Genomic DNA, 12,547 nt, shown 5'->3' with positions numbered 1-12,547 from the left:
GGGAAGGGAGATGGAGGTGAGATGTGAACTAAGTTTTTAGGTATGATGAGCTTCATTCAGGTAGCTGCAGAGCATCCAAGTGAAAATATCTTACAGAAGGCTGGATTATGACTCGAGAGAGAGCTTGGAAAGCATGCATGTGCAGCCAAAGCTGGGATAAGAATCTTTAGCCCGGCCAGGCGTGGTGGCTCACGCCTGTAATCCCAGGACTTTGGAAGGCCGAGGTGGGCGGATCATGAGGTCAGAAGATAGAGACCTTCCTGGCCAACATGGTGAAACCCCATCTCTACTAAAAATACAAAAATTAGGTGGGTGTGGTGGTGCACACCTGTACTCCCAGCTACTCAGGAGGCTGAGGCAGGAGAATCACTTGAACCCAGGAGGCAGAGGCTGCAGTGAGCCAAGTTTGTGCTACTGTACTCCAGCCTGGGTGACAGTGAGACTCTGTCTCAAGAATAAAGAAAAAAGAAATAGAATGTTTAGCCCAGATCCCCTTTTGACATTACCCTGTCTGCTCCTATAGTCCACACTCAAGTTCCTGACATAAAAAGGGAGATTTAACACAAGACCCCTCTTCCAGGCATAAGTCCTGGACTACTCTGCTCAGCTAGCAACCATTGGCTCTATCTTCTCTCTAGAATCTATAAGCCACTGAGTCCCTTATCTTGCCCTTTGACTTTTTTTTCTGCAAGCTAAATTTCTACAAGTAGCATTTCTGGACCACAGTATGTTTTGATCTGATGGGTCACAGGCAGCCGTGCACCCTCTTAGGGGACGTTGAAATGGGATGTGGTATGTTTCTATGTTCTTGCTCTGAATGGCACCTCACTTCTCCTTGGTTTCTGTAGGCTTTGCTAAATAAATTAGAAACTTAATATTTCCTGGGATCAGTTAGTGTGGTCTGTTGGGCCATCTGTGGCCCAAGACTTTCCTTCAATATTAGGGAGAGGAGAGAAATTATCAAAGTCAAAGGAGGTGGGTGGACTTTTGAAAGTGGAACCCATTATGTATGACTGCTGAGTTTTCTCAGCACTTTTGTGAAAACTGGTTTAATAAAGATTCCTCATGAGAAGTGCTTTCTCATGAAAGTAGCATACAAGTATATTTATAGGCTTATTTTCCTTTTTTCAAAATAACTTTAGCATACACCTACTCAAATAAGCTACCAGTCTCATATGAACTGACTCATTTGTCAATAATAAATGCAGACGCCAGTGTGGGGGCTGACTACTCCATCAAGAACACATAAAGTATATTGTGTTTTTAGCTTAAGCATGTTGGGAAGCAGTAGACTTTTCTTTTTCTTGTTGTTCTAATGGCATCTGCTGACTCAAACATGGTTTCTCTGTCCTGAGAGAGACTGTAAGTTCATTGCAAAGGAGACAAAAACACAACATGCGCAGAATGTAGGAGAGATGATTTATGACACACCAAGAAAGGAATATCTCAACTTTATTGTATTAGTTTCCCGGGGCTGCTGTAACAAAGTATCACAACCTAGGTGACTTAAAACAACACAAATTTACTGTCTCAGTGTTGTGGAAGACAGAAGTCAACATTAAGGTGTCAGCAGGGCCATGGTTCTTCTTAAACCTATTGAGGAATCCTTCTTTCTCCCTTCATAGCTTCTGGTGGTTTTGGCCTTCCTTGGTTTACAACTGCATAACATTAATCTCTGCCTTCATTATCACATGGCATTCTCACTGTATGTCTCTGTGTCTGCATGTGGCCATCTTCTTATAAGGATGCCAATTATATTGTGTTAGGGACCCATCTTAACTGATTACATATATTTCCAAATTATCATGACTCTATTTCCAAATAAGGTCATATTCTGAGGTACTAAAGGTTAGGACTTCAACAGATCTTTTTCAGGGGAGATACAGTTCAATCCACAACACTCATATTCACAAAAAGAAAAAAATGAAAAAGAATAGTTACGGATAATGGGTTGAGAGGCTAGTTGACCCTATTACTGTTCTCAAACTACTATTTCTTTACCCTCATGTAACAAAAAGAAAAAACTTGCTTCCTGGGTACTCCTGCTATTTGGCTAAATTGCCCTCTCTTCCTTTCTTCAGGTAGATATGGTTATGTACTTATTGATCACTTACTACTCACCACTAAATATTGGGTAGAGGTTCTCAAATTTTGTTGTATATTTCATACTACCTGAGAACTTGTTGAAAACATACAGAAGCCCAGGCCCTATCCTACTTCAATAAGCCTGGGCCCCTCTATCTTCTAATGGCTCTCTACGTGGATTCTAATATGCTCTAAAGTTTAAGAACCACTGGCCTTGGTCTTGCAGTCTTTCAACCCCAACCTTTGCCAGCATCATGGAAGAATTCATTATCTACAAAGATGACTCAGCCATCACCAAGTCTTCTCATACCTTGCCTTCTTCACCCTCAATGACCTTCTAGTCCACTCCATCAGAGCCAGCTACTTCCACAGCCACACTCTGGACCTTGTTATCATTATTTTACTAACCCGATGTAATCAGTATTACAGTGAATGAACTGAATTTTATAGAGCAGAATGATAATACAAGTTTTTTTTTTTTCCCTAAATCACTCTATTAGTCCATTCGTGCACTGCTATAAAGAAATACCAGGGACTGGGTAATTTGTGAAGCAAAGAGATTTGACTGGCTTACGTTTCTGCAGGCTGTACAGGCAGCATAGCAGCTTCTGCTTCTGGAGAGGCCTCAGGAAGCTTTCAATCATGGAGGAAGGCAAGGGGAGAGCAGACATATCACATGGTAGGAACAGGAGCGAGAGTGGGGAGGTGCTATGCACTTTCAAACAACCAGATCTCGCAAGAACTCACTCACTATCTTAAGGATAGCATCAAGAGCAGTGGTGCTAAACCATTCATGAGAAACCACCACCATGATCCAATCACCTCCCACCAGGCCCCACCACCAACATTGGGGATTGCAATTGAACATGAAATTGGGGCGGCGACACAGATCTAAACCACATCAATCATGCTTTTCCAACTCCTCTATAGGCTAGTTGTTTTTTTGTTTGTTTTCCTTGTCCCTGGTGCAGACTTACTTTCCTGGCTTCTTTCAGGTCATAAAAATTCTCCTGGTAACTCAGCCACAAGAATGGTCTCAGTTCAGTAATTAAAATGTTCAATAAAATTTGAATGACACTCATAAAATTTGAACCTCCCCACCCCCATCTTGTTGCTGCAGCAGACTGGAAAACCTAGGGGGTGGGGAGAAGGGATGGAAATACAGATGGCTGCTTCTTCCCTCTCCTTGCTCTCTGTCCACCCACACCCACCTTCTTAACCCCCCAGTTAACTACCTCTGTGTCCTTCAGGGTTGGATCAGGAAAAGGGAGGAGAGGTCATCAAGGTCCCACTTGGTAGGCACAGACACAGTCACTTATGGCAGCCTCTTGGTATGGCAGAATCCTGTTGCCCACTCTTTACTTCACTGGGTATTTTTGTGAATTTCAGGGAGATACTCCCCTTGGAACATCCAACTATGCTCCCATTGTGAAGGCAATGTCTCTCCTCAGGCTGGCCGCCTATAATTCTCTCCTCAGCCCCTAGCTATCTGGTGGCCACTCCCCTCCCTGTGGTCACATACCCCCTCCAGCCAGTTTTGGAATCTGAAGTTGCCCCAGGCAAGCTTCTCCACAGGCCCACATCTGGCTCAGGAGAAACAGTCACTCACCCTTGCCTCACTGCTTATGGATGTGCAGTTTGCTCCCAGTGCCCCTGCCCACTTCTCCCCTTTCCTCCCCACTGTCTCTAACCTGGATGATTTGCACAGAGCTACTCGTACCAGTCCTTAATGCTCTTCAAACTCCAGAGGCACATTTAAACCTCTTCAGGTGGTTTCGATAAAGTATCCTTTTTATTTGAGCTAAGGAGACACGGACGCCACTACCTTTCCCTGGGACAGAAGGAAGGAAACACCCAAAGCACTCCAACAATTCTCCAAAGAAAATAGGTCCCCTCTATTTTCTCCCTCATCACTAGCCCTCTCCTACTACTAATTCCCTCCCAGGTTAGATTTCATGGTACATACTTTCAGTAATCTCCTTGCCAATACCATAAATTCTCTTGTCTATCTTTTCCTCACATCCATCTGGAAAAACCTCAATCCTGGATGAACTCAACCGCCCACACTCTCCATGCCTGCACCAAGGCAGCTGAGCCACTGGCAGCTGAAGTAAGAAACACAAAAGGGCAGACTGAAAGAACTATAATTTTAAGGTCAGTAACTCTGGGCACTCCACACTGCCAACAATGCTGTTATAGTTATTTGGCCAGCTGGCTCTCTTATTTTCTGCAAGAGCCATCTCAAGTCTTCTACACTCTCTTCAACCTCTAATCCCCTACTGTGATGTTCATGCCCAGAAAATGCCTCACCTTTTATTTCTTGGAGACTACAAAATTAAATAACTTCTTCTCCCTAGCAAATTTACTATCCAACCTATACCTTCACCCATCCTATTCTCTTTCCCTCCTGTTAAAATAGAGAGGGTCTTAGTGCAAGACCAACTCCTCTGTTTCTTATTTGGATCCCGTCCCCTCCCACCTTCTTAAGAAGCATATACCACTATCTCTTCTCCTAGCTTCAAACTTTCTCTTCTGGATTCTTACTAGTATCTAAAGATAGTAAAATCTCCCCATCTTAACACATCTGTACACTTAGAATTACTTCATATATGAAAGTTATTTAACCATCCATATTACCCTATGAAGTAGATATTCTTTTAGCCCTAATTTTTAAGAGAAACAAGTTCAGAGATATTGCATAACTTGTCTAAGATCACGTGGCTGGTAATTAAAGTGAGATTCAAACCCAGGCAGTTTGATTCCATAGCCTTTTCTAGTCTCTGGATTCCCTGTTTTTATTATCTATTCTTTTTTTTTTTTTTTTTTGAGACGGAGTCTTGCTCTGTCGCCCAGGCTGGAGTGCAGTGGCATGATCTTGGCTAACTGCAAGCTCCGCCTCCCAGGTTCACACCATTCTTGTGCCTCAGCCTCCTTAGTAGATGGGACTACAGGCGCCTGCCACCAAGCCCAGCTAATTTTTTTTTTTTTTTTGTATTTTTAGTAGAGACGGGGTTTAATCATGTGAACCAGGATGGTCTCAATCTCGTGACCTCGTGATCCACCTCCCAAAGTGCTGGGATTACAGGTGTGAGCCACCGCGCCTGGCTTATTTATTCTTTCTCTAGATTTTCTATTGCATTGTCTTATCTCCTTATCATCTGCTTCCTTCCCACCCTCCCATCCCTAACTTTTATTAAGATAAATTTGAAAGTGACAGAAAAGCTGCAAGAATAATACAATGGGCTACCTATATGACCTTTTTCTAGATTCACACACATTATGTATATGTGCATATACACATACATACACAAACAAAGGCAGTTACCCAATGACATGATTCAAATTTCAGTGACTATGCTTACTAAATGTAATTACACAAAGTACAAACTTCACTGCAAAAACTTCAGTCTGCCAACCACTATGTAATTAATAAATGGGCATCATGATCAATGACAGTGAACAATCATTCACTGCTTTCAAAATCTGTCAGCAATTGATCACTGCACATCTGTTTTTCAGTTCATGCACAGACAGCAAGGTGTGAAATTGTGTTACTTCCTTGTCTCCCAGTGATAAACTCACAAAATATTTTACAAAAATAGATATTAAAGGCAGGGCATGGTAGCTCATGCCTGTACTCCCAGCACTTTGGGAGGCTGAGGCAGGTGGATCACGAGGTCTGGAGTCGAAGACCAGCCTGGCCAACATGGTGAAACCCCATCTCTACTAAAATTACAAAAACAAAATTAGCTGGGCATGGTGGCTCCTGCCTGTAATCCCAGCTACTCAGGAAGCTGAGGCAGGAGAATTGCTTGAACCAGGACCTGGGAGGCAGAGGTAGCAGTAAGCAAGGTCGCACCACAGCACTCCAGCCTGGGCTACAGAGCAAGACTCTGTCTCAAACAAAACAAAACAAAGCAAAACAAAACAAAACAAAACAGATATTAAAAAGAGGAAATTGGCCAAGAAAAATGAAAGTGAAGGGAAAACATGAAAAGTAGTAACACTGGAAGTGAAATTCAAATCAAACATAGAGTTACAGAAAAGATAGTTGGCTATGGCAATGTTGACGCTGTAATCATTAGAAAGACTCTAGGTATGCAGTCAGGGGAACTTAGTAAAGATGGAATTATTGACATTAATGAAGAAAGTGGCTGTGACAAAAAAGGATGAAGATGCCCCAGAGGAAGTGACATTGCCAAAAAACTTCACAAAAAAGTAGGTAGATTGATAGAATTAGAAAATCTCTTTAGAAACATTTCACAACACTGAAAATGCAAAGGATAAAATAATGCAAACTAATCTAAACTTAGAAAGGAATATGATGATTTGTGAAAGTGGAGAAAAGATGCTTCATCCATAAGATAAGTTATATAATCAGAAGAAGCAACACTGTTCAAATTATTCTTGGTAAGTTTTTTGTTGTTGATGTTTTTTGTTTGTTTGATTGTTTGTTTGTTTTTGAGATGGGGTCTTGCTCTGTCATGCAGGCCGGAACGCAGTGGCATGATCAGGGCTCACTGCAACCTCTGCCTCCTGGGTGCCAGCCATACTCCCACCTCAGCTTCTTGAGTAGCTGGGACTACAGGTGCACACCACCATGCCTGGCTAATTTTTGTATTATTTTAGAGACACAGTATTTCACCAGGTTGCCCAGGTTGGTATCAAACTCCTGAGCTCAAGCAAACCACCCATCTTGGCCTCCCAAAGTGCTGGGATTACAGGTGTGAGCCAGCACTCCTGGCCTTTGGTAAGTTTTAACAAAGAAATAAAACACTTTAATCCTCAATATTTCTAATGTTTTAAATTACAGTGCACTAAATACAAACTAGTTTTGCTTTTTTTTTTTTTTTTACAATTTTCTGCATTTATAAGTGACCATACGAGTGTTCTTAATGTTTTAGTAAACATTTTTAAAGGTGACAGAACAACCGTGATTTTCCCCATTGATCATTAAGATCACTTTGTAGTTTCAGCTTGCATGGCCATTTTTATAATCTTGTACTACCGTATCTTTTTACAGTCCTGCAAAGTGAAGACTGCATGCATATGTATAGATACAGATATTACAGAACCATTTGAAAGTCCTCTACATATAAAATGATGTTTCATTTCCTACACATTTCAACATGTATCTCTTTTAAGAACGATATTCTCCTACGTGATCACAATATCTCTCTTATCACACTCAAGAAATTTAACATTGATACCATAATATATCTAATATTCAGTACATATGCAAATTTCTTCAATTGCCTAAATAACATCCTTTATAGCATTTTAAAATATCCTGTATTATATTAGGTTTAGGCATAGCTTTTACTTTCCTTTCATCTAGAATAGTTCCATTGCCTTTTTTTCCCCTCTCATGACATTGATAGTTTTTAAAGAGTTCTGTAGAATGTCTTACTATTTGGATTTGTCTAATGCTTAGGTTTAGATTAAACATCTTGGCAACAACACTACATAGATGATGGTTTATCCTCCTTTATTCATTAATATAAGAAGGCTCGTAATGTTCATTAGTCCCATCAGTATTCATTTTTAAGTTTGATCATTTGGTTAAGGTGATATGTGTTGGATTTCTCTATTGTCAGATTATCTCTTTGTGTTATTAATGAGTAATGTATAAGGAGATACTTGGAAACTATGACTATTTTGCAACCTCTCACCTAGCGGCATTAGTATCCATTGATAATCCTTTCATTGTCAATGAAGAGCCATCCCTGGCTCTTCAGTTTACCTCATATACCGTTATTATTACTTTTGTGATTGCAAAATGGTGATTTTCCAATTCTATCAATCTGTCCACATTTATTAGCTGGCATTCTTCTATAAAGAAAAGTTTTCTCTCTTTTTTTGTGCTCCCTCCCTCTCCTTTTTTTTTTTTTTTTTTTTTTGAGAAAGTCAGGAGTTCATTGGCTGCGATCTAGGCTCACTGCAACCTCTGCCTCCAGGGTTCAGGCAATTCTCCTGCCTCAGCCTCCCAAGTGGCTGGAATTACAGGCGCGTGCCACTATGCCCACCTAATTTTTGTGTTTTAATAGAGACAGAGTTTCACCATGTTGGCCAGGCTGGTCTCAACTCCCAGCCTCAAGTGATCCACCTGCCTCGGCTTCCCAAAGTGCTGGGATTACAGGCATGAGCCACCATGCCAGGCCCTCCAACTTTTTTTGAGTATTTTTATAGACTCATGGATTTTCTTTTTATTCACTGTTTTTTAATGAATTACCATCATTATTCTTTTTATCATTCAAATTGCCCTATTTTGGCCTGTAGGAGGACCTTCAATTTGGTTTCTTTGTCCTTTGACTTGTCCCACCAGTTTGTGAATGCTTTCTTGGTTATTTTTTATGAGTGCCAGATATTGCATTTGGATCATTGTAAAAATAGTTTGAGACCAAGAAGAATGTTATCTTTCTTCAAGGAATTTTTATATGTGCTTCTGGTAAGATATTAAGGCCAGTAGCAATCCTACATCACCTTAATTCAATCCAGTTGGAAGGCCTGAGAGACTCTGAAGTGGGTGGTTCAACCCTCCAGGAGGGTTGGCCTATTTCCAGTTTACCCTTACTCTCATGTAGGCCTTTGGGTACCAACCCAAAACCTGGCATGACTCCCCTTTACCTTCCTTGAACTTCAGTTTTCTCTCTCTATCCTTGTTAGTCTATTAAAATTTCTATTCAGCTTCTGAGACTCCTCTTTGGAAAACTGGTTCTAAACGCTCTACTCACCTCTCTGAGTTTCTTTCTCCCAGATATTATCCCAGATGTTGTCATGTTAACTCTCAGAGTAATTTTCAAAATATTTTGTCCAACTTTTGTGGTTTTACTTGGTAAGAGTATTAGCTGAATTGCCTAATTCATTACTGGAAGTGAAAGTTCCCCTCATCACAGCTTTACTTTTAAAAACTAAAATATGATCATGTCATTTTCCTAATTAAAGCACTTCAATGACATACATTTTTCTTCAGAATCTGTACTTAGGGGGCCTGAAGGTCTACATTCCCAGGTAATCTCCTGCCACTCTCCTTCTCACTTTCTATTTTGCAGACACAGTGGCTCTCTTTGGCATGCCACAGCTTCACAATTCTGGCTTTGCACTTAACATTCTGTCCCCTGACCACCATTAGCTGCTCCCACCCATATCCTTTTGACCTAGTTCATGCTTACTCCATCATCAGAGCCAACCAAATGTTTCTTCACCAGGAAAGGCTTCTTTCAAAGCACTTATTAAAGTTTACAGTTGTAAGTTGATTTGACTGGTTATTTGAGTTAATACATCTTCTTCCATATGCAACATGAAGGCACAGATCATGTCCATTTTTTTCACTACTTGCGTGCCCAGCAACTACTTGTAGCAGGCATTCAACAAAATAGAGGAATAAATAAAAATTATGTCAAGCAACAAGTTCTTTTCTGGGTCACTTATCTGTGTAACCATACTATTTATTTTCACCAACTCCCTGTACCTAGGGTTCTGTCAGTGCAGCTAACATTTCCTGCCTTTCAACTTTGAGGTCTGATAAAAAGTTTTGGTTTCCATTTCTCTAATGCTGACATTTATTTCATTTCAATAGAGAGTTATTTATAACCAAAGTAACATTGTTTTTGGTGACTTTGCAAAACTTTCAAACCAAGAGGTTATCTTTGTTTCAATGTAAACACACTGATAACTGAGAAAAAGCCATTCAGAGCCTTGATTTCTAATTTAGCTAACTCTTCAGAAAGTGAAAAATAAAAACCAAAGAGTCTCAGGCAGGTGATGAAGTAAAAATAATGCATACAGTAAATAATGCTGCAAGTGTTTTATTTGGCTTAGTATAGATTTCCCTGGTACCATAAATTTCCATCTGTTTTGCATTTGAAAATAAATGACAGCTGCTTCTTTAAAGTCTGTAGGCAAGAAGCCAATAAATAATGGGAATGCTAATTGATACTATAAGTTTTTGTTTTAAGGCCAAATTTAGGCTTACATTACTAGAAGCTTGCATGAGCCTGTATAGATTTATTTTCATATGCTTGGCCTGACTATTTTTTCTTTCTTTAGTCACATAACATACAAATAGCAACTGTTTGATTTCTTTAGCCTCAAAGTCATTTCTTAGTCAGCTTCCCAGAATGGGGTCATGAGGTCACAATTGGGTAATGGGAACTTTAAATTTGCTCATGTTTATAGGGATTACAGCTTCCTTCTGCTAGAGAAATATGATATGAGTGGACACACTACTGGGCAACACCTCACTCCCAGACTTTGTGAAAGTAAATCTCCCTCCTCTGCAAATGCAGAATATGGCCCACTGCTCCTCTTTTAAAAAACACACTTTTAAGACCTCCTAATTAACCTACATGTAAAATGGATGAATGAACATGTTTGCTATGTAAGTTTGGCAATGGGGACTTTCTTAGGTGTGGTAGCAAGTGGCTCCAACGTCTCCCCTAAACTTTAGACTTAATTATGCAATTTCCTACTAATTTTCCCACTTAAATATCTAATATGTCTCAATCTTAACAAGTCCAAAACTACATTATTGTTTCTCCCTGTTCCCCAAAACGTGTCCTTCCTACAATCTTCACCATCTAAGTGAAGGACAGATCCATTTTTCTAGTTGCTCAAGCCAAAAACTGAGGACTCATTTCTGGCTCTTCAGTTTCCCTCATACACCAAATCCGCTCAGCTTTACCCTCAGCATGTGTCCAGAATCTAACCACCTCTCTCCATTATGATGATCCAGGCCACCATCATCTCTTGCTTGGTCTATTAACTAATCTTCCTGTGTTCACTCTTTCCATCCTCTCCACACAACACCAGAGTGATCCTTTTAAAAGGTAAATTATATAGATTTTTGTCTCAGGGTAAAATCCAAAGTCCTTACCATGGGCCTAGCCTAAAAGATCTTATGAAATCTGGCCTCTGGTCATCCCGTTGACCTCATTAACAGTACTCTTGTTCATTCCACTCCCATCAAACTGGCTTCTGTGATTTCCCTCTAACATGCCAAGCTTGTCCCTACACATGCTATTCCATCTACCTGGGATGCTCTTTCCCTAATAGCTGTGTGACTTATGCCTTTGTTTTCCTCAGGCTTCTGCTTAAATGTTTTCTTTTTGGGGAGGCCTTCTAGTAACAGCACATCATATTTTTTAAAAACACTTCATTTCCTTTTCCACAGCACTCTCTAACACCTTATGTAGAGTGACCACACATCTTGGTTTTTCCATGACAGTCCTGATTTCAGCTGTACTATATTGACATAATTGTGAATAATTATTCTCAAAGTGTCCTTTTTTGATAAATTATGTGGTTGTCCTACCCTTACCATGTCTTATTTTATTTTTACAGCTTCCATCGCCACCTGATACCACCTGTCTTCCTCTTATTAGAATGTTAAGAGTTGACCATTTATTTTATTCTCTACTGCATTCCTAGCACTTAGAAGTACCTAGAACACAAATGCTCAAGAGTATGTGTTGAATGAATAAGTGAAGTCATTGATTACCCGACATATGTCCAGTGCTCTACTGGGAACCAAAGAGGAGAAGACAAATACAACAAAGTCCCTATGCAATGCATAAGGCCCATGAAATTTAAATATATATACTTATATATAATAAATATATTTATTTATTATTTATTTATATAATAAATTAGTATATTTATTAGTTATATAATAAATAAATATATTTATTATATAATACATATTATTTATATATATTTATTTAAAGTGGCTCAAGTGATTCTCATGTGCAGGCCAGTTTAAAAACCCAGGAGCTATCTGCCTAATGGAGAAGTCAGAGATGAAAGGCGGGTGAGCATCAGAATGATCTCTCTTTAGTGAATGGCTAGGATGTCCAGTCTGAGAAAATCACCATATTGAATTTGGACATCAACATGAAAACGTATGCTGTATACAAGAGACTGCACAGTGAGGCTGCCAAGGGATATTAATGAATTCAATTCCTAAATTCTATTACTGTGCTGGGGAAAACAAAAACAAAATAAAACAAAAAAAACCTTCTTTACTATAAAAACAGAGTATTGGCTTTTCAGTGCCTGAATAGCAAAAATGAGAACTCTTCATGGCCCAGAATGTCTTTCACAGTATAAGAAGTGGGGAGAGGAAAGCTTTCCCACAGAAAACTGTGTCTGGGGCTGGATTAAAATGAGCACTCAGTCACAATTTATTTGTTGTAGGAAAGAGATTCGTAACCAAACCCATGCACATAAACTCTAATTATATCCTCAGGATAAATTCATACAAGTAGAAGTGCTGTTAACTCAGATGATCTCTGCACATGATTATCAAGATCTTTAATTTCAGTTGGGCATTCACTTGTTTTTTTAAGTAGAGGTTTTAAATTTTTTTCTATTGGATTTTAGATGTACCCCACGTAAAAAACAGCTGGGTCTCTTAACACTCTAAAGAATAATACTTCTAGCTACTTTAAAAAATCTGCTGATG

This window comes from Hylobates moloch, unplaced genomic scaffold (assembly GCF_009828535.3).
Source record: "Hylobates moloch isolate HMO894 unplaced genomic scaffold, HMol_V3 SCAFFOLD_44, whole genome shotgun sequence".
Lineage (NCBI taxonomy): Eukaryota > Metazoa > Chordata > Mammalia > Primates > Hylobatidae > Hylobates > Hylobates moloch.
This window is presented reverse-complemented; position numbering follows the sequence as displayed.